This window comes from Pithys albifrons, chromosome 3, assembly GCF_047495875.1.
Source record: "Pithys albifrons albifrons isolate INPA30051 chromosome 3, PitAlb_v1, whole genome shotgun sequence".
Classification (NCBI taxonomy): domain Eukaryota; kingdom Metazoa; phylum Chordata; class Aves; order Passeriformes; family Thamnophilidae; genus Pithys; species Pithys albifrons.
The window spans coordinates 94,500,823-94,523,210 of record NC_092460.1 but is presented as its reverse complement, the minus strand read 5'-3'; the positions used below and the strand labels follow the sequence as shown (position 1 = coordinate 94,523,210).

General features: G+C 40.8%; 1 protein-coding gene across 6 annotated transcripts in view; it reads right to left on the bottom strand.

Annotated features, from left to right (window-relative positions):
* Positions 1–4,671, bottom strand: part of GRM3 (glutamate metabotropic receptor 3) — a 109,475-nt gene extending 104,804 nt beyond the window's left edge. For 5 of the 6 annotated variants that reach the window (XM_071552751.1, XM_071552750.1, XM_071552752.1 and 2 more), the window contains exon 1: positions 3,945–4,671. The gene's annotated coding sequence lies outside the window, so the exon portion shown is untranslated. Of the gene's footprint in view, positions 1–3,286; positions 3,425–3,944 lie in introns of those variants that run through there. The other variant, XM_071552753.1, reaches the window with a different exon arrangement.
* Positions 4,672–22,388: the final 17,717 nt, after the last annotated feature.

Here is a 22,388-nt window from a genome sequence, read left to right as displayed (position 1 = left end):
TGGAAACAAGACTGTATATTTCTTGAAGTGTTTTTGAAAATCTGCACATCCCTGAAACAAAATGTCTGAAAACCTCACAAGACAATAGCTAAGCCAGCCAATACATTTAGGTCACATAGTGGAATCTGGATTTACCTGAAGAAAGAGGCAATTGCACTAATATGCAATAGTTAAAACACTTCTAACATTGAATGGTGGTTTTGTCTCAGTGGCAATACCTGACAATTTCACTGGGGCTGTTCCCAGGCATCATTGTGCCTAGGAGGAATTATTATTTTTTTGTAATTTTATTCCTATTACTGAATTAAGCTCAGGAATTTCAACCAATCTGTATTTTCTTAAAATGAAAATGAAGATTTTTCTGCCAGTTTAGGGCTGGGTTATCAAAAGCAAAGTTGTCTCGCTAAGTTCATACCAACAAACACTCACAGGCAGAGATTTGGGAAGATGGCAGCAGCCGAAGGATGCTACACTCCTTTCCTGCCACCTTTGGATCCTGGGTCCACCATGGTTGTGCTCTTGACATTCAGCACTGGCTGCAGGGGCAGACTGGCTAACAATCCCTTTGGTCACCTCTTCTTTTTGGCTGGGTATACCCCTCCCTTTCAAATGCAATCCACTCAGGGATTAAATCACAGCCTTATTCTCCTCACTAGTAGAGAGCAAGCGGACAGTCTTCTCTTTGTCTCTCTGACCTGGACTAAGTTATTGAGTAAGCTTTAAAATAGCTCTCAGTTTTATAGCAATAGGCAGATAAAAACCCTAGCAGTAAATATTACATGATTTTATTCATAAGAGCTTATGTATCTTACTGTAGTTATGCACATTCCCATACAAACAGTAATGCTGTCTGATCCTGGAGTGTGTCAATCACCTTGGTGTTGTTCTGTGGCATTCTGAGAGTGATTTTATCAATGACCAAAGTTCATACTAGCTGACCAATAACTATATTACAACAAGTTGTAGCTAACAAGGTGTAGAAATCCTGATAAACATTTTATAGGACTTTGGAAACAGCTTTCAAAACCTGGTAAAAGAATGAAGCCCCTTCAGCACGATGCTGTTGGAAAGTTTAACAGCCTCATAGACAGGATCTCACACCCTGTGAAAGCTTTAGGTTGAATTCTCAAATTGCACTGCTGAACCAGACTCTTGGTGGATACACACTTCATGTGAGCCCCCTGAATTATTGTAGACAAATAGAGAAAGTAACCCAACAGATTTAAAGGTAAAAATGCAGTTTGACTCCAGCATAAGCAACATTAGAACCAAGTCATTCATATTGGATAGGATTCTACTGGGACTCTGTGAGCTACAGCATAATTTGTGTTCTGTAGGATACTCCCATGGGTGAGTTGTGTTCACACAAAACATCCAAATAGCTATTTCTTTAAATGCCAGTACATCTCCCTACCCTGTCTTAATTGCCAAATCCAGCTCAACTTATGTAACACAGACCACTGAACTGAATGATAGCATTGTTTGTAATGTATTTCTTTTAATTTGGCTTTCCAGTCTGATTTAGTACTTTGCTTTGTCACATTTATTTAACTATAAAAACATTATGTGAATACAGGAAGATACTTTACCCCTGCATCTTGCTTTAGATCCACTCTTTCAGTGATAAAATTAGAATCTTACTCCTAGACAAGGTGTCAACATTTGCCTAAAAAAAACTTTATTCCCTTATTTGTAGAAGCTTATAAGTAGGTCATCAGCACAAGTAACCCAGGCAAACATCAACAGTGATTAGAAAAGCATCTTGGCTTCAGGATGAAAGTCTAGTTTTAGTGTACTAGATACCAATGCCATTTTGCTTGTTTTTGAGTTACAGAGCAGTAAAGCAATTGATGGATTTTCTATTTTGAAGTGTGTTTTATGTTTTATATATAATGCAGGGCTCTAGAAATATTGAGACTAGCAGTGGAGAGCATCATTCTTAAAGAAAACCAAACTCCAAACCCAAAGCCAACCAAACAAAAAATCCCAAGAAAAAAGCCACAGAAATCAAAGAATGAAATATTGTAGTAGAGCACAAATTAATTTGCATTGCTCTTCAAATAATTAGTTCATTAAGAAGAATTTCCATGAATTGTTACTGATCTCACTCAAAGGACGAACATCACAAAAGTACAATTTTTCTATTACATTAACTGTGAATAAAAGTAGCTTAATGTGCAGTTTTCCCCAACATAACCTGAATTGTGAATAGAAGTAGCCTGATGAACAATTTTCCCTCATAAAATTGAGGAGTTGCATTTTGTTGTAATACATTTATCAATGTAAGTAACAGCAGAAGTCATCATGATTTAGGTGCATTTGAAGAAAATGAAAAAAGTAATTTTCCTAAAATATGTATTAGATCAGGTGGACTGTGTGTTTTTCAAATTGTTTTCATGCATATTTAATCAATGTGAGGCATATACTTATGCAAGCTCAAATAAGTACCAGTCTGTGTCCCAGGCTGTTCTGTTTCACAGTCTTCCAATGAAGATTTTTTAAAAGCTAATTTAATTAATTAAAAAAAACCCCACTAAAATAATCTTCAGCAGGTGGCATAAACTGAGAAAAAGCCCAGGAACTCACAAACTACCAGCAAATCCTTAGTTCAGTTCTGTGCAGTATTGGTACCATGCCTAGTCTTTCAAGAATTGCTTGGGGTTTATCAAGATTGCTGAAATACAGGGATGTATACATAAAATGATCAATTGAAACACTGAAACACTATGATAACCTAGGGCAATAAAGCCCCCAAAATCCAACACACCCCTCAAATTTTACCTATATGCTGGCACAGACATACACTTTCTCACAGCCACAAATGTATCTCAGCAGATACATGTGCCTGGCACTCACAGGGTTGGAAGGTATGTACCCACACACCTCTAGGTCTACAGTGGGTTAGATTAACACTGTCTAGGAACAGAAACACCTTCCTATGAATCTGTACATATAACACATCCATATGCATCCAAGTAAACACATGGGAACAGATCTATACACCTACACACACAAAGACACAGGGACATAGGCAAGGCACATCCACAGGCACAGACAGCTTTAGAAGCACACACATATATCTACACAGCTGGCTGCATACTCACATGGACAGACAGATATATGGGCATGTATATGAAGGAGAGTTTACATTGGCTCTATCATCCCTGCTAATTTCTCCTTCCATTTTGAAGCATTCCGATTTTAGAATCCTGGAGTGAGCCAGGTCCCTGCAGGGGAGATATTCCCGGAGGAACAAAGCACTTCCAATTTCTTTAACGTTCTTTACCTCTCTCCCCCTCTCTCCCAGCAGCAGATCCAGGGAGATGAGCCGAGCACCCAGCACGGCTCTCCCAGCTGCTGCCTTGGCACTTTCCACCCCAGCTTAAGAAAGGGTATAGGATGGCAAGCTTAAAACTTCATCACTTCACCCCCAAAGCCTGCAGGAGCAGGAACCTCTTGGCAACATCTGGACTCAGCTCCTTTCTACACGCCCTCCCTCTCTTGCCCCACGCCTCCCCAGCTGCCGACTACAGGGATTCCCGTGCACCCTACCCGTCCTCTGCAGGTGTGAAAGCCCTCGCTCCCCTCCCCCCGTCCCGGTTTCTCCTGGCCCCCGAATCCCGTCAGTAAACCTCTTCACAACCCTCCCCTCTAAACTTTTTCCTGGCTGCACAACCCGCAACCCCTCGAGTAGCGGCTGCATCTAGTCCGGAGGGCAGGATGAGGCGGGGGTGGGTTGCAGGGACCCGGGATGCAGGGATCAGGGCGGCAGGGTATGGGATAGAAGGACTTATCTGAAAGGACTGGGATGCGGGATATGCGGATATGAGGACCGGGATGCGCGAATCTGAGACGCAGGATGCAGAGACCGGGATGTGGGATGCAGAGACCGGGATGTGGGATGCAGGGACCAGGACGTGGGAAACCGGTGCCCGGCTACTTACCGTGCAATGAGAGTAGGTCCTGGCGAGGGTCTCCCGCTGCTCCCGGGCATCGCGGGCCTCCCGATGTGCTCGTTAAACATCCACGGGGGAGTCTTAACCCCTAAACTTGTGTGAGCTGCTTCCTCTGGGAACAATCACCCTTTTTCCCCCCCACCTTGGATCGGATCCCGATGGAAACTCATCAAGGCCTCCTAAGCGATCAGAGGTAAGGCTGCGAAGGAAGGAGAAGAAGAGGGGGGCAACGGGACAGGGAGGTTGCGATCACTAAGCGGTGATCCTCTTCCTCTCGCCTGTCCTCTGGAGTACCCGCTTCCCGTTCCTCTGACCAACTTTGGCTCTGCTTGGCCAGGCAGCTCCTGGGACCGGCGCTGTGAATTGGGGTCTCCTTTCGCAGCCTGTCATCTTTCTAGATTTCCTCTCCTTTCCGGGCAAAGGGGATTGGCGCAAAGCTTTAAATTAGGAGGCGACCTAGAGTTGCAAAGACAGGGAGTGGGAGCTGGCTGACGTTCGCAGACCGCCACCCCCGACACTAGGCTGCGCGGAGGGGCTGGCTGCGCCCTATCGCTACCATTTACTCATTGACTGCGTTCCTAGTTCTCACTCTGGAGCTGGCTATCGCTCCTGGCACGGCCGGGAGCGGGGCTGTGTCAGGAGCCCTCGGAGGGAGGAGAGCCCCATGCTGCGGGGCTCCCCGCGGCTGTTTAACTGCGCCGGCAGCGCGGGCAGGAGCGCAGCCCGGTCCCGGGGGGAGGACACGGGTGTGTGTGTGGGGGGGACGGGACACGGGGACGCTGCTGTCGCCTGGCAACCCTGCATCCTTGTCCCGAACATCCCTCCCCCAGCGCCCTGATTGGACGGGGCCAGGAACGGGGGGAACACACACGCCCCTCCGAGGATGCTGCGCCCCAGCACTGCGACTTGTCGCATCCTCAAAAAGCCGGGAGCGCGCAGGGGGAACACAGAGCAGCCGGGAGAGTCGAGGCAGTTAAGGGCGTTGTATCGCCGTCCTCCTGCTATTTCCCTTCCAGCTGGCTTGATCAATTTGTTTCTGCTTTACATCTCCTAGTGAAAGAATGTATTTGTGTATGTATGCACATATGTATGGGGAGGGATGGATGGATAGAGAGACACAAAGAAAATATACAAATATATGCTTATAAATATATGTATATAAAATATGTTTTTGTATATATAGATAGATGTATATATATTATTTGTAGTCTTTACATTATCTCTCTATATTCTAACTCTCCTAATAAAGGGAGAAAGAAGAAAAATAGTTACTAACAAAAGATCACTCTAGAGTGAAGAAAAGCTGGATGCAACAGGAAAAAGAAAGCTACTTTTTGGGTTTTATATGTTTGAAAACCAAAGGTTTACATCACCTGGAGTGTTAACAGAAGGTCGTGGTCCTAAAGAGACAATTAAACACGGTGAGGTGAGTGAGATGTAACAGTCAGTGACAATAGATATGCTGAATTTCAGAGGGGGTGAGTTTCAGCTGTGCTGCATGGGGCACTACTGGTATTATATGTGGCTTCACTGCTCATCTTCTGCTATGGGGGACAGTGAGGAGTTTCTTCCTGCTGGTTGAGTCTAGCATGGAGAGAATATCTGTAAACTCCCAATACCTTCCTTTCCATCACAGCTGCAGTTGGGACACTGTGAATTTCTCAATCTTCATCAGGGAGAAGGCCGTTCTCCCTGAATGCTTCCCCCACCTTTGGACTTAACCCCAGGCAGCTCCCCATCAGTGCTTGAGTAAAGCAAGGAAAGAGACACTGCAGTCAGGAGCTGCAATCCAGCAGCTCACATGGGGCCACTATTGTTTCAGCAGGAGTGGTTCTGGTAAGGAATCAAGCCAAAGTAAAAGGAAATAAAACAAAATAATCTGTTTCTGCTTTGTAATATTTTATGCTAAGTTATTTAACATCTTTTGTGATCTACACATTACATTTGAGCTACTCGGCTAATTGTATGAGTTTTTTCTTTCTTGGAAGCCAAGGACATTTGTTAAGATGTGCATGTTAAGCTGTTTCATTTAAGACTTAAGTTAAGCAGGAAACAAAATAAAAGAGACCAGTTTCTTTCAGGTTTAACCTTACAGTAAATTGGATTAAAATACACATGGGATATTTCATTAAATATCAGGATAAAAATGAATGAATAGGAAATATGTCCCATGTCTTTCAAATCATAGCACAATTTGACAGATAGGTTTGGATTACAATTTTTTTCACAGTCTTGCAGGCTCATTGCCAGGAAAGACTAGTGAAAAGAAGGATCTGATCCTGCATGGCTTTGTACATAGCCATCACAGCTCAAAGTGAGTATGAAAGTAATTTTTTCATTGGGTAGGTTATAAAACCCACTGTGTATGAAATTGGCCTCCACAGGCACCAAGTGGAATTTGTCTGAGATGTATTGTAAGATTTGCAGGAGGTCACTTAGAGGCAAGGAGGTGACCTGGTCATACATGTATTTGCTTCAAGAAGTATCCTGGATAGTGATGGTTCACTCTTTTTCCATGGCTGCTGCTGTGCAACGTCTGATAACACTGTTACTACTTGCATTTACACCTGATTCATGGCTACTGAGAAGCAGGAAAATAAACCTGAACAGGAGAACAAGCTGTAGGCAAAGTCACAAGGTTTTCGTTCCACTTTCTGCTAGTGCAGAAGATTCAGTCACGTACTGAGCATGATGTTGGGACTTACAGGTACACACAGTGTTACAATATAGGGCAACCCAAAGATCTCAATGAAGCCTTGTGGCAAGCTGTGTTTGGGTGCTACTAGGAAATCATTCACTTGAGGCTAAATTGAGCATCTCGTGCTACACTTGATTGTAGATATACATACCCAGGGTTAGACACAGCGGCCAGGCTGTGTGAGTTCTGCCAGGGGACAGCTTGGAGCAAATTATCAACAGCCCTCAATGTCTTTGACCTGGATTAAAAGAAGGAGTCTTGATATGAAAAATATTTATTTATTTGCTGCCTGTGATACAAACATGATAAAGCAGCATTAAATGTTTCTGAAATAGTAATATTTTGCCTTTGTGAATTATCTATTAGCTAAATAATAGTTATAACTAGTTAAAAGATTGATTCCTTTCAAACTGAGTTCCCACCAAAGTGGGAACATAACACCAAAGTGACTTCGTAGAAGGCTTTGATGAGCTGAAGAATTTGTTTTCATAAAATTCATGAATGTCCTTAATTAAGAGGCTTCCTACAACAAATAAACAAATGCGTATCTTTTCCTTACATGGAATTTTAACATGAGCTTCAAGACTGTACACATGGGAACTTTCCAATCTTTCATTTGATGGGAAGATACTGTTCCAGCAAAACACTTTGTAGGGGTCCCTGACTTGCTATAAGCAGCTGTTTTGGGACACACTTGTTTGCTGATTAAAGCCTAAAGTGATGCTTAGAAAAATTGCAAATGTACATGTACAGCCAGAGTGAGTGATCTATGGATTGGCCCCAGCTACCTGAATAATTCATGAGGCTTATGGCCTTTCCTTCTTTCCTGAGGACCTTACAGAAATGGACAGGAATAGGGCCATGGATCAATGAGTTTTTTCTACCAAACTGCTCCCTGCCACCTAATTTCCAACAGCTCTGCACCTGTTTTCTCTGTTGAGTGGGCATGATCCCACTCTGTGGCAGTTTCCCTGAGATAACAGTTGTGGTCACAATCCTGGCCTATCTCACCTAGAGATGAAATCATGTTCTTGGAGTGTGCCAGTCTCAGGGTGCAAAACACCAGTTAGGTGGATCAGGGCTAATTTCCCATTTTTGGGTAGTCACAGGGGTCTAGATGTGCCTCCATAACACTATGGCCATGTTGGCCTCTGTCTTTGGAGACACAAAGGCAAAAAGTTCATAGTGGCTGATGCAGAGATCTACAAATCTTCACAGTCTGGCTCATCCTTATCTGCCAATTGTAAGTGGCTCCGTCATCCTCCAAAGAACAGCCCAGTGGCACATGGTTTTCAGAGGAACATGGTAATTTCTAGAGAAGATCTACAGTTCAGAACAATGTAACGGGTGTCACTGTCATACTCAAGGACCTCATGGATTGCTATGGAAAACTGTGCACTGTTGTAGTGAGTTGGCCCTGGCTGGACACCAGGTGTCCACCAAAGTCCCTCTACTCCTCCCCTCCTCAACTGGGCAGAGGAAAGTGTAACAAAAATACACATTTTCTTTTCTCTTAACAAAACTGCTGGCTGATTAACTTTATCATGAAGCTCATGAATGGAATGTCTTCTTCTTATTGTTAAGTGGTTTTGAAGAGATTTTATGCCAATACACAGAGTGTAAAAGGTCCCCATGTACATTACTACTAACAATGCTGATCCTCTTGTGGCTGAGTCATGTGGCATTCCTTGGGCCTTCAGTGACATTGTTATTTCCTGTCAGATGCCCTGTGATGGGTTTTTCAGCTGACTGAAGGGATACTGACCTAGCACCAACATTAAGAATATAACATGACATACTCAGACTTTTTTGAGGCATTCTGAGCCTTTCTCATCCACAGGGACACTGGCAACCCTGACTACAAGGCTCAACAAACAAAAACCTGGGCTGCATGTAGTACGGTCTGGCACATGGAAGAAAGATTGCATTCCATCGTGTCTGTGCCCATGCAACAGCACCCTCCTTTCTGCCTCCACCTCCAACGACCATCAGTGTCTTCACCTGCCTCTTCCACTCACCTTCCCTCCAGCCAGCTTTCCAGTTTCCTTCAGTTTCCTTTGGCCTTATTCACCTTTTTTCTTTTTAGACAGTTAGCTCCCTGCTCATGCCTGTTGGCCATGTCTCCATTTAACCCCAAGGTCTCCTTGCCCCTTCTCAGCAAAGAATCCTTCTTCCATGGAAAAAACCCAGCAGCTGTTGTTCATCTTCATCAGCTACAACAGGCTAAAAGGTCTGACTTCAGTGTGGGAACCAGATGCCCTCTTTCCACCTCTGCTTCCTTCTCAGAGTTCAGGTTTCCCAGTATACTGTTGGGGACACAGATGACATCCAGATGTTGTCCAAAGGTGTCTCCTTCATAAAAATACATGAGCAGCAAGGATCCCTCCAGGTCCCTTTAAGATATACAAGTATATACACACTCCATTTGCACTCCTCCAACCTTCCCTAGCAAAAATCCTACTGCAGTTTTTGCAGGTGCAGGGATGAGAATAACACAGGCTGTGTCTGATGTATTTCTGATATATGCAGGACTCCTTAAATCACCTCCAGTTTCCATTGCTCATGACTCTGGGTCCAAGGTCCACCTTGGACCTTGGTCTGCATTTTCTCACTCCACCCTTCCTAAGTCTCTGATATGGGAAGTGTTATTTTTCTTCTGGGAGACTCTAACCTTTCCCAGGAAGTGCAGGGGTCTTCCTCATAAGGGGACAGGACATGGCACATTCCGGTCTCTGCCATATTTAAATTAATAACAGCAGATTTACAGGATCCTGGATGTTGTATCTTTTTTTATTACCATGTGCATAATTGGGTACCAGATACCAGAATCACTTACACGTTTTAGTTTTGACTTTAGTCATCCTTATGTTTCTGCATTATTACTCTCTTTATTAGTATATGAGCTGCTAGTGATCTGGCTTCTTCAAACTACTCCCGCCCCCTTGAAAATCCCCTAACAATGTTGCTTCTCTTTTGAAACACCTTCCCTTCCCCCATCACTCTTCTCTGTAGGAATTATTGCATTTACATATTTTGTTTAAGGTGCTTAGGAAATATTGACAAGTTTGCCTTGCCCCTGGGGGGTGATGCAACACAATCAAGCTGTGAACCACTTAAAGCATTGACTGGCTCATAGAAGGGATTGCTTGTGACTTTAAATAAGGGCATAGGCCAAGAAATGTAGCACAGTGCTGTCAGAGGCTGAGGCACACAGATCCATTTGCTTTATAATCTTATCATATCTATGACCTACCACATACAGAGCAATGTAAAAGACCTATGTTTTCCCATTAGCTCAAGATCCAGACTTCCAGTGAAATAAATTTACTCACAGCCTCTATGTCACTGCTTTGCAAGCCTGAAAAGCCTGTTTTTATTATGTTAGTGAATATATTTCAGAAATCTTTCACACTGAGAATCCATCTGGATATACTACTTTCTAAATGTCCTGTTGAGATTCTGCTTTGCCACTAGTTAAAAATGAATAGATAAATTCATAAACAGGAACTTTATTGCATTTGTCTTTTGAAATATACTCTAGATTTTATCTTGGCTTGGATTTTTCTTGGTGTTTTGATTTTTGGTTTTGTTTGTGTTTTTTTTCTACTTTTTCCCAATCATTTAATTTTACGAATGCCCCTGGAAGCAACAGTCAGTCCAGAATTAGAAAGCTGAAATAAAAGGAATGAAGTTCTTGGAAATGAGACTGGAACAAAAAGGCAAGAAACCCAAATCACTCACAAGCCAAGGATTCCGACTTTCCCTTAACAAAGACAGACCGTTCTCCAAAGAGGAAGACATACCTGCACTTGGAAAACTGCTACTAGCAAAAAATATAATTGAGCAGATGGTGACAAAAATAGCACTTGGGCTGTTTAAAAGCCTTTTATTGAATGCCTCTTTTTTTTTTTTTCAAAATGCTGTTGTCCTCTCTAATTTAAGAAAAGTCAGGATATACAGTTGAATTGATAGAGATTTATGTTTTTCTTCACTTTGTTCTATTTAAATTGCACACCAGCAGATGTGGTTAAGAGAATTACTTGAAGTTTCAAAGCAATGAGAACTAACATTGATAGTGGAATCTTAATTCAGCTCCCTTGTGCATGTGGATAGAGTCTTTAATTGGTTTAACACTGTCTTTTTTTCTCTTTCAGAAAATCCTGACACATTCAGCACCCTAAAGAAATATGACTTTGTCAATTGATTTCCCTTTACAACTCAGTGATTCTGCCTTGTACCTTGGGTACTGTGCACTCATCTTACCCCGCGTTTCAGGGATAATGGTCCTTTTTTTTAAAAAAAAACATTGAACTGTTTTGATTTATTTTTTACATTTGTTTCATTTTACTCAATTTCTGAGGTAAGGACAGGTGTGCTGGTTTTCTGTTTCACAGATAGGACATAGGCATTAAAACCTGAAAGTGTTAATGACTTCTGAGTAACTGAATTTTCACATTTAGGAGCCATACTCTTTAAGAATAGTTTATATTATACCTTGAAATAGGTGGCTGTTGCTCACCATATTTTAAGTTTGTGCTCCTTGTTGTTTGGGTTTTATCAGGTCCTAGAGTTTGTCTAGGAGAACAATACTGTTTTCTTAGACTCATTCCATAAGTGACTAAATATTTTTGTATGAAATTCTGCAGAGAGACAGGGAATAAACATGAAAAAGTCCACATCGACAACTAAATTTTGTCAAGGTGTAAACCATCATAACCTGGGCTTCATGATGGGAAATTCTCAGTAGTTAGACTACTTCTTGTTATTAATCCCAGAGTTCTAACAAAACTCTAACACCTTGGAATTAAATAAAAAAGAGAATTTGGTTTAGAATACCAATTAACATCACTGAGGTAATGGTCACAAATCATCTAAAGGTTACTGCCACCTTCATTCTGCAAAGCCAATTTCATGAGTCCCATGACCTGGCAGGGGAGCAGGTGTCCTGCCCTTTCATTTGTATCTGTGTCTTACAGGGTCTTTGCCAAGTATATATTGTTTTCAAACCTTGTAAATGACATACCTCTGTGGGTGTTTCCCCCTACTCCTCAAATAAAGGGAGGCTGAGATCCCCTGTAGATATTTAGTAGAGATGGTGGACTTCACTTAGCCTTCCTAATTGGAGGGACCTGCCATTGTTGGCTCTTTTGCAGCCATAAGGTGCATGATGTGCATCAGTGCTAGATCGTTTGACTGTGGATACACAACAGCAGTTCCATTTACACATCCTAGTTTTCAATGTAAAGTCTTGATGAACAGGAAACCCTCTTTTTCCCAAGTAATAAAAGACAGTGACATCAAACACTCTAATTGTAGTATGTTCTTCTGTCACTGGGCTTCCCTTCTAAAAGGCCTCAACTCTGGTCTGCTGTGAATAAGGGCTTTTGGAAGCGGAAGAAAAGGAATGGAAAGGAAAGAAAAGGAAAGAAAAGGAAAGAAAATGAAAGAAAAGATGAATTATGCCTTGGTAGGTTTCTTATGATATGGAAGAAGCACTTTGTGTGGTGGCAATTATCAGATCCTGGCCTGGGAACGGAAATAGCTTCCTAAGAACAGTGCTTTGTGATCACACCAAATGTCCATTCAGGACAGTATTTTCTCTCTAATCCTGGTCAGTAACACATGCTTAGAAAAACTTGGAGACTGGACAAAGTAGAACATTTTTCTCTTGATATACCACTTATGACTTCCAGCAACCTGTGCTTTAGGGACTTTAATATTCTTTTGATCCCATTATTCTGTTTGCCTTTACAAAACCCTGCTGTGGGGATTTCCCTCACCAAAGTAGGCAATGTGTGAAAAACATTTCCATTTTTTTTCATTTTAAGTCTGCATCAGCAAGACCTCTGATCTACTGTATTCTGGGAAACCACAAATACCTTTTCCTCCTCATTCTCTTCACATTATTCATGGCTTTAGACATTTGTCTTATCTCTCCCCTGCATAACAGATGAAAAATTCCAGGCTATCCAGTTTTCTTGTCTCATTATTTGCATCTGACCACATTTTTGCCCTTCTCTATTCTTTTCTTAGCTTCACACTCCCTTTTTCTGAGATCAGCAGAGCACCATGACCCCTCAAGGTGTGGGAGAAATACCTGTTATAACAGTCTCATCCTAATGATGATATTTCTTTTAATTTTTTATTCTTTTGCTCTTTCTTCCTAAAAGATTCTACCATTTTCTTTGTCATTTTGACAGCTGAGCTGGCATTTTGAGAAACTATCATAAAGAGTAATAGTTAATTTAGAGTCCATTATATCATACACAGAGCTCACATTATTTTTTACCTCATTTGCAGTTTTTCACCTTCCTCTACAGTGACTTTAATCTGCTATTTTATTGTCCAGTCAGTCGATATTGTGAGGTCCTTTTGTGCCTTGTAGCTGCTAGTTTTCTTTTTACTACTCTGGAAATCTCTCTGTATAAGTAATAGTCTCATATGTCATTAGTCAATAATTTTCCAGTCTTTCCAGACTATGTTAATCAATATCAGTCCCAGAACAGATGTTTGGGGAACAAACTGGGGGGATGTCTTTCTTCATAATGAAAATTGAATGTGAATCCCGACCCTTTGGTTCCTCATTTTCAGGCACCTTCTAGGTACTCATGTCTTTGCTAAGGTTCCTGGAGACTCTTTTATGAGGATATGTGTCAGAAATGTTGCAAAGATCCAAATATAGGTCACCTGTATCTGTTTGCTTATGGGCTCCAAAGTGCTCCTGAAGCCACATATAGCACAGCTTTCTCCCTATCAAGAACCTATTCCCAATAGATTTTTCGACATATTAGTTAAGGCCATTCCTTACTAGTTTGCTTTGCAATTCTCTTGTATGACAGACAGATTTATTCATCTGTTTTAACCCAGATCACCCTGCAAAATTTTTTTGAACACCTGACTTATTCTACTCCTTTGTTAAAAGGATTAAGTTAAGAAATAGATTACAGGTAACAGGTTGTAGATCAGCAGTTTCATATCTAAATGCTTTTATCGCTTGGGTCTGGAAATTTTTTATTGTTAATTTTGTTATTTTGTTATTTTATTTTATTTTATTATTTTATTTTATATATCCTTTCTCTTGACAACTAGATTTGAGACATATCCTCAGACTTGCCACCTGTAAAGAAAGGCTGTGGTGAACACTGATGCAAAAAATCCATTTGTATTTTCTGTTATAGATGTAATATCCTTCAGTGCTTCTTCTATACCTGGACTATTTATTGACCCTTTAACTCTGGCAGATTTCTTCTGATGTTGTAAAGGAAAAAACTTATTGTCTGTAGTTAGGCTTTTTTTTGCATATTTAACCTCAAAACACTTTTCTGTTTAACGCATGGCACTGAAGATTTTATAGATCATAAAGCAATTGCTTAAATTCTATCTCTAAGACCAACAAGCAATTGACTGTAGAAAAGGCAATAATGTAAATAAACTATATTGAAGATGAAAATTCCAGCTGTTTGTGAAGGCATGAATATTTGTGGCCATTTGGATGGCATCTGAAGTGGCTTGTGCAAGTTTGAGGTAGATGCCAGGGATCCTAACTTCAATTTAGTGGAATCTCAAAATATACTTCCATCTACCTCTTCCATCAGAGCAGCAACACAGGTTTACTTCATCAATTCTTACCCAGCTGTCAATGCCTATTGTAGAAAGTCTTGCAGAGAAGTAAATGAGAAATACTTTGCTGACACTACTCAAAAGAATGCTCATTCCTTGGACTGGCAATTTCATTTCTTACTCCCTCACCTTTCTGGTCATACCTTTAAACATTAAGAGAGTCAGAGATATTACCCTGGCACTAAAAAAACGCTTTTTTCCTTCTCTCTCTGTTTCATATTTCCTGAATTGCTTTTATGGGAGGAAAAAAGCTGTTGGGAAGTGAAATGTCTAACCTATTACACCCGACTGATCAATATATGTCTTTTTTTGTGCTACAGTAGAAAGATGAAGTTGGCTTAGGCGGTTTCACAGTTTACAACTAACTTTCTTTACTTCAGTCTAGGTAGACACAAAGAAAACTTGTGCATACAAATGAGTACAAAGGCTTGAGGATATCTGCAGAGGAAATACTTCTGTTTTCAACTCAATGGGTCTTGTTGACATAGTTCAACTATAGAAAGAGGAAAACTGGCACCAAGTGCTTGCAAAGGCCTGGCAGATTTATTACAAACACCAGCTACTTGTATATAACATATAAACACACACTGCTAAGTACTCGACACAACCCTATGCTCAAAGGGTGACTGTCAGAATAACTTCCTGAACTTGTTAGTCTAGAAAAACACCTGCTACTGATGAAGCAGATAAGTCAGGCATAGGAAAGATTTGATTTGCCAGAGATGATGATCCAAGCAACTGAGACAGAATTAAAAATGTCTGAAAATCAGTTGACACAGCTGTGAATTGTGGCACAGTGAATTAGACCTCCAGAGTGTGAAACACCTGTGGCATAAATAGGTACAGTCAACGAGCCACTTTTGGGTCACTACATAGTCAATGGAGAGGAACAACACTTTTTAAACCATCTTTGTTTTAATGTGTGTATTTGATCTTACCCATTTTCAACAACTCTTTTTAGATGTAAAGTGTTAGATGGCTCACATCCTTAAGCTACCTGTTTCCCTCTGCTAATTGTAAAATGAGTTGCACCCTAGGCATTCAACCAGATGAACACCTCTGTAAATGCTATAATTGATGTTTGAAGCCTAAAAAAGCCTCAGCAGCCTTGTGGTGCCCAGCCCTGCAGCTCACACATTCATAGCACGGCCATGGAACCATTCCTCTTCCCTGCAGTGTTACTCACGCTGTCACTTACTGAAACTGAGATGATTAGAAAAGAATAAAGAAAATCCCTACTGCTTTTTTACTTTGGGGCAGCAGGAATGGACACGCCAGGATCACCTGGATTTAGAGTCGCATCCTAGTCAGTCTCTTGTATTTAATCCTTTTGTGCCAGCAGGAAGTTGAAAAGTCTAGATTGCAAAATTTAATTATATACTTGTAAGGCTAAATAAAAAAAAGGAGATGCAAAAAAAGAAAAACAAAGTCTTTTTAGGATTTCTGAAATCTTACCTACTCAATATAATATTTATTTCCATGTGACTGAAGGCATTCCTTTAGCAAATGTGAGGAAATAACTTTGAAATGGGAAATAAAAGCTACAAATAACATGGTTTTTATTTTTGTTTTTGTCTCATTAGCTTTAAATAAATAGTAGCACATATTTTTGCATACAATTTTGCTCTGACTGACACATTCATCTTTAAATTTTAATGTTGCTAAGAGCCCTTTTTCAGTAAAAACATATTTTTATGAAGAAATTCTGCTATGGTATTTCTTACAGTGCTAAAACTTTGTCATATGACTATGTCAAATACATATCACTGGTACTATGTGAATGGGATAGAGTGAAGGTGACTGCATGGAAAGTTAACTTTGAAGCCTCTGAGATGCTCCTAATAAAAATACAACAAAAACAGCAAAATAAAACTCATCTCAAAAGTAAGTGACTTTCTATTAAATAAGCATTCTTCACTTATTTTCCTGTCCCCAGACTTACACTTGTCTCAGAAAAAGTGAGATCCATCACAACATCATTCTACCCTATTGATGCCTGTTTACACATGTGCCCCTAAAGAAATCCTTCCAGTTTCATACTTACTGTCCTTTTTAATGTGGAAGTAAAGTTGTTACCACGAGAAACATGGTAAAATGGTACAGGTTTTTGAGAAGACTTACCACTTCATAGAATCCTAGAATCATTTGGGTTGGAAAAACCCTCATTGAGTCAAACATTAACCCAGCATTGCTAAGTCCACCACTAAACCATGTTCCCAAGTGTCACATCTACACATCTTTTAAATACCTCCAGGGACAATAACTCCACCACTGCCCTGGGCAGTCTGTTATTTTAGTATAGAAGACTTCTATGTATTTGAGTTTTTAAGGCCTTGACTTATTCAAACAAAATTAATTTTGGGTGTTTTGGGGATTTAGGGGATGAGATTTGCAAGCAGAAATGAAGGGTTTGATGATATGAAAATGTTATCTAATGCAAATTCCTCTGGTATTCATAAAATCTCATCTCATTGAACCTCATCTTGGATGTGTCTGGAAGTTGCTGCTGCATGGTATGGAGTAAGCCAGCCCCACCTCTTGGGGAAGCCTCATTGGCACCACTGAAATAATTATCTGTTTGCTAAACATTCCCTGCCTTAACTGTGAAGCCTGATCCAAACCTCCTTTGCCTGTGACCTTTCACAAATCCATTTCTCCAGAGCTTTTTACAACTGATTGATGACACAGGGAGTTTGTGTTGCATTTTCTCTGCACCTGCAAATCCTGCAGGCATCGAGACAGCAGCTCCCACACCACTGACAGGTGCAATGCCTGATTTGCCCTTGGGTTCCTGGGTTATGAGCTTCAGTTTGAGGACACTGTGCCAATAGATGGGATTCATCTCATTAAAGACAGATACTAATAATGTAGACGTGTTTGTGTGAGCTCCTCACTTGAAGTTTACTTTCTATACATCTGCCTAAGGGTGAGCTGGAGTGGCCTTTTCCCCTCCACTGCTTCCACAGGCAGCCTCAGGCAACCAGCTCAGGTGAAGATGTCTGTCCTGCAGAATTAGGAGAGATGGATCCCATCTCCTGTAAAAATAGCCTATTCCTCCAAATGTCTATGTATGGGTCATGCTGTGGGGCTGCTCACATTTGCAGGGTTACTTATATTCATCAGTGCCTTCTTCGTGGGTGCAACCTGCAGAGACAGGCAGATCTGCCCCGTTTCTGGAAATGGGCTCTTTCATACTGTGTTCACAATTGCTACGAGAAGTTGTGGCTGCCCCATTCCTGGAAGTGTTCAAGGCCAGGCTGGATGAAGCTCTGAGCAAGATGGTCTAGTGAAAGGTGTTCCTGCCCATGGCTGAGGGGTTAGAATGAGATGATCTTTAAGGTTCCTTCCAAGCCAAACCATTCTAGGATTCTATGTGATATTTCCAATATTTCTTTAGTCACCTTCCTTGTTTTGAACAACTGCATAGAAAGTCTAGACACCCAGTTAGAGTAACTGCTGAATTTTCAGATGCCACTATAATTCAGTGCTCAAATAGATGACTTGGTCCTTGGTGTCCTCTTTAGCAGAGAAGGCAACTGCAAAGGAACCCAGTATTGGGTTTCATATCTTCATACTGAAAACCTAGTATGGAAAATGAATTGAGACTAGACCTGGGGAGAAGGATTTGGGGGTGTTTGTGGATGCAAAGATGAACATGATTCAACATTGCCTGCTTGCAGCCCAGAAGGACAACTGCATCCAGGGCTGCATCAAAAGAAGTGTGACCAGAAGGTTGAGGGAGGTGATTCTCCCCCTGTACTCTGCTCTTCTGAGACAGCACCTGGAGTACTGCATCCAGTGCTGGGGCCTCCAACACATGGACCTGTTGGAACAAGTCCAGAGGGAGGTCAGTAAGCTGACCACAGGGCTGGAATATCTCTCCTGTGAAGACAGGTTGAGGGACTTGGGCCTGTTTAGCCTGGAGAAGAGAAGGCTCCAGGGAGACTTTAGAGTACCTTCCAGTACCTAAAGTGGCTACAAAAAGGCTGCATGAGGACATGTACTGACAGGAGAAGAGGGAATGTCTTTAAACTGAAGGAGGGTAGGCTTAGATTAGACATTAGGAAGAAATAATTTACTGTGAGGATGGTGAAACACTGGAATAGGTTGCCCAGGGAAGTTGTGGAGCCCCCATCCCTAGGGGTGTTCAAGACCAGACAAGATGGGTCTCTGAATAACCTGGTCTAGTGTTAGGTGTCCCTGCACATGGGAGGTGTCCCCTGCCCAGGGGAGCTGAAAATAGATGGTCTTTAAGGTCTCTTCTAATCCAAACCATTTTACAACTTTTTGATTTCTTAATCATAAAATGTTTGAGCTTTGCCTCATGATTTTGGAAAGCCTGAGGCTGGCAGTTTTGTTATACTAGTCCTTTTTTAAATTCCACTAAGCCTTACCTCTTTTCTTGCCCAAGGTCTCATTTTCACAGGGACTATTCTACAGCAATTAATTTTGTACAAGCATATATTTAAATTGCCACTTCATCTGGGGTACATTTACTTGTAGATAAAAGGATATAGAAAAACTAGACCTGAGTAAAGGATCTCAGAAACTTGTTTTGGTGCAGGGAACAAACACTCCTTATATTGTTATGGCAGAAAATTTTTTCTTCTGAGTCTTTTTTCCATGCAATGCTTTTCTTTGGATTGTGCAATTAGCACCAAAAATACTTAAAAAATAGGAGTATTCTTGAGCTGACACCTCTTTTCTATTTTTTTTTTTAAATTAATGAGCCAGTGCAAACAATGAATCTGCAGAAACCCAAGGTTTTGCTTAGTGGTATTTGAAAACTTCATAGGACTTGTTACTTCAGTGTTTAAGGAGGAAAGATGAGACTCTCCTGTTTTCCCTGTTCTGCTCTTTCTTCTATTGAATATCTATATGAAGTCATAAGTGTAGAACATAAAGTTTACAAGCTGATATCTTTCAAAACAATTGTTTTCCCCAGGAAAAAATACACGCAGTGTATTTTGTCTGCTGTGCAAGTTCACACTATTAATCAGCCAGACCATTGATAAGAGGCAGAGCAGAAGAGAGAAGAACTGTAATTTCTTATTATCTGCATTTTGGTGTAGTGTAGAGGAGTCACATTAAAATGACAACTCAAGTTGCGTAAGGTGTTATAATATGATCACAATGAAACGTGTAGATAACAAATACCTTACATAGAATCATAGGATCATTGAGGTTGGAAAATACCTTTAAGGTGCCTGAGTTAACCCAGCACTGCCAAGGCCATCACTAAACCATGTCCCCAAGTGCCACATCTACACATCTTTTAAATATCTCCAGGGACGGTGACTCCATTGCTGTCGTGGTCAGCCTTACAACCCTTTCCATGAAGAAATGTTTCATAATATCCAATATAAATCTACCCTGATGCAATTTTAAGGACATTTTCTCTTGTTCTATCCCTTTTTACTTCAGAGAAGAGACCAACCCCACTTGGCTGCAACTTCCTCTCAGGTAGTTGTAAAGAGCAATAAGGTCTCCCTTGAGACTTTGTTCCAAACTAAACATTCACAGCTCCCTCAGCTGCTCCTCATGAGACTTGTGCTCCAGACCCTTTCCCAGCTTCATTGCTGTACTCTGGACACGCTCCAGCACCTCAATGTCTTTCTTGGAGTGAGGGGCCCAAAACTGAACAAAGGGTTTGAGGTGTGGCCTCACCAGTGCTAAGTGTAGAGGGATGATCACTTCCCTGGTCCTGCTGCCACATTATTGCTGATACTGGCCAGGATGCCACTGGCCTTCTTTAGGTGCTTTGTAAATAAATAGTCTTTAGGTGCTGCTGCATTGAAGCAGCCTGATTTTTATTTTTCACATGGACGAAAATTTCAACTCAGTCTTTTGGACACAACTGTATATGATGGTAAGCTGGACAAGAAGGCATATCCAAGGAGACTAAATGACCCAAATCTTTATAGTATGAAAGTCAATGGGACTATAACCATGAAAATATCCTGGTACACAGAGAATAAGTTATAAAGTGACCTCAGAAGTTCATTGGTCCCTATTTCTGCCTGCAGACAGGAACTACTGAGCTTAAGCCATATAAGACAACTTAAAAATGACATCTAATCAACAAAGAAGATATGGAAGAGACTACTGCACTCCATCTTATCTTAAGACCTTTTTTTGATCCTAGTGCTAGAATGGAGAGGCCCCACCAACTTATCTCAGTCTGGGACCACAAATCTTGTTACTTCGAATTACAACATATTTCTGTTTTCTCCTTTCTTCTGCTTCATTTAGAGTTAATGACTGTTAGTGGCAGATGTTCCTCATGGGCCATGACAGAAAAAGGATTGTGTGCAAAAAACAGCACACCAGTTTATCTGTAAAATTGTTTCTTGACACTTTTGACTCCAAATTTTTCCTGAGTTTTATTCCAAAGCCTGAAGTATCATTGCTCTAAGCACTCATTACTGTGAACCTACATCAGCTCCTTCAGTCCAGAGATGAACTGTGCTACCAAAGGCTGTATTTGATGTACTCACAGTCAGCAACATCCTAGGCAGGAAGGGTGGGAGTGTTTATTGCATGGATGGCTACACCTGACTGCAGTCTGTTTATACGGAGGAGATGAGCTCCTGAAGGGTGAGTTTTTGAGCTTTCGCAGAACTTAATGATGGGAGAACTCATTCCCTAGACTTTATGGACTATTTTGATTTGGCCTCCTTTGACTGGAAGGGGAAATTAGATCACTCTTCTGAATGTAGGCATCTGGAGTATGTCAGACACCAAAGTACAGGCATGGAGTGACGTTTCAAATACTCCAGAACACCTGAGCTACTGGCCTGCCTGTAATATGTGGGAATTACCAGAGACTCTTAGCTCTTTGGAGCTGCAGCTAGAGAGAGGCCAGTCAAAATAGAACAGGAATTTTTGTTCAAACAGCTAATTTTCACCGTGTCCTGCAGACTCCTCTCATCTTGAACTATGTTATTAGGAATCCTGCCCCACCTCTCTACCATTTAGAACCATTATATAAATATAAAAATTAACTTTTGCAGTCCTGTTAGTGGTGTTAGGGATAAATGCTTTTGCTTTGTTTTTGGATTGTTCAAAAAATTCTCAGGCAACCAAAGGAGAAAAGATCTTGTCCATCTCTTTCTGTCTAAGGCCTAACTCTTGGCTTCATCTTGAACTATATAAACTATTTAGCCTTTGGTCAAAATCAGTGAAGTCATGCCAGCTGACTTGATGCGGGTATGCCCAAAGCTTAACCAGATCACTCACTGCAAGTATAACAAGAAGACAAGGACTGCATCTATATCTTTCAGCCTTAAGTTCCCAAAGTACTAAATTAACTCACGCACTGACTAAGAATAGTATTCCATTAAAAATATTCAGAGGCAGTTAAAACCCAACTGTTACTCATGACCCAAATTTAAAGTGGTCTTTAAATTTATTTTAGGCTGCAATATGATGCTTTTGATACTCCCTTCCCTTGATTTGTTGTGGATATTAGAGCTGTTTTGGAGGAGCAGTGGGTTTTTTGGTGACAAATGACATACCCATTAAAGTCTCTCGGGTGAATTTCCTTCTAACTTCTACTGGTGTGAAGTCAAAAGTAACATCTAAACCAATCAATTGAATTATACAAGTAAGTTACATTTATGTGGGAGTATACCCTAGGCAGAATTACTTCTTTAATCACACCTGGACAGCATTAATGAAGGCAAAACAAATTTGTGATATTAACAAGGGAGAAGCTGGCATAATAATTCATCCATGCAGTGTACATGATATGAATGACAGTGGATTCTTTATAGAATCAAAACACAAACAAGAATCCCTCACACTGTTCTCAGGGATGAAACCCATGACATTTAATCTATATTATATTTTAAATCTACCATGTAAACATCTTTTTAAAAGTCTTTAAATTTGAATGTAATTGCCACTATCTCTTGATTGCATACATATTACATAATCTATCACTGAATCAAATAATTACTGTTACTGTTGGGAAATAGTGAATTATACAAGAGCTTAAAGAAGAACACTACATGGCAGGTGAGAAACAAACAAATCAGTGTTGAGTAATCAATCTCTGTACAACAAAATGCTAATGTTTTCTAATAAATATGAATTCTCTTCCATTGCTTGTT